Below are 437 nucleotides of genomic sequence, written 5' to 3'. Positions count from 1 at the left end.
GCTTGTAACACTCCAAAGAGAAAGGAAAAATTGAAATCGCATCATATGACCCCTTTAAGTGTTCTGGTCAAAAGAGGCCACTGCCAAGACTTCATATTGGTGTTGGGTCACTCCTTCATTGTAATTTTGATACTTCAATGATACCTCAAGTCATTAAGCTTGTTGAGGAGATGTCTGGAAATTTTGTGTCGAAATTTATATAAATAATAATAAATAATAAATATAATAAATAATAATAATAACCCGAATAAATAAATAAATAAATAAATGCTTGTCTTTGGACTGGGAGTTTTGAGTTCTGAAAAATTGTTACAGTATGTTTTCATAGTTTGCGACATAAATTTTAAAAGATCAAGACCCCTTTCATTTCTGTGACACCGTGCACATAGCAGGTAAGTCCCTTCCCTTAGCCCTGCGCACTTTTCGCAGACGACTCC

The 437-nt window shown here is 34.6% G+C and overlaps 1 long non-coding RNA gene across 1 annotated transcript in view; it reads right to left on the bottom strand.

Annotated features, from left to right (window-relative positions):
- Nucleotides 1-437, bottom strand: part of LOC107702568 (uncharacterized) — a 16,289-nt gene that overhangs the window by 5,030 nt on the left and 10,822 nt on the right. The gene's annotated exons all lie outside the window — the stretch shown is intronic.

Source organism: Sinocyclocheilus anshuiensis, unplaced genomic scaffold (genome assembly GCF_001515605.1).
Source record: "Sinocyclocheilus anshuiensis isolate Anshui unplaced genomic scaffold, SAMN03320099.WGS_v1.1 scaffold210, whole genome shotgun sequence".
NCBI lineage: Eukaryota > Metazoa > Chordata > Actinopteri > Cypriniformes > Cyprinidae > Sinocyclocheilus > Sinocyclocheilus anshuiensis.
The sequence above is the reverse complement of the archived record's forward strand: the minus strand, read 5'-3'. Positions and strand labels throughout refer to the sequence as shown.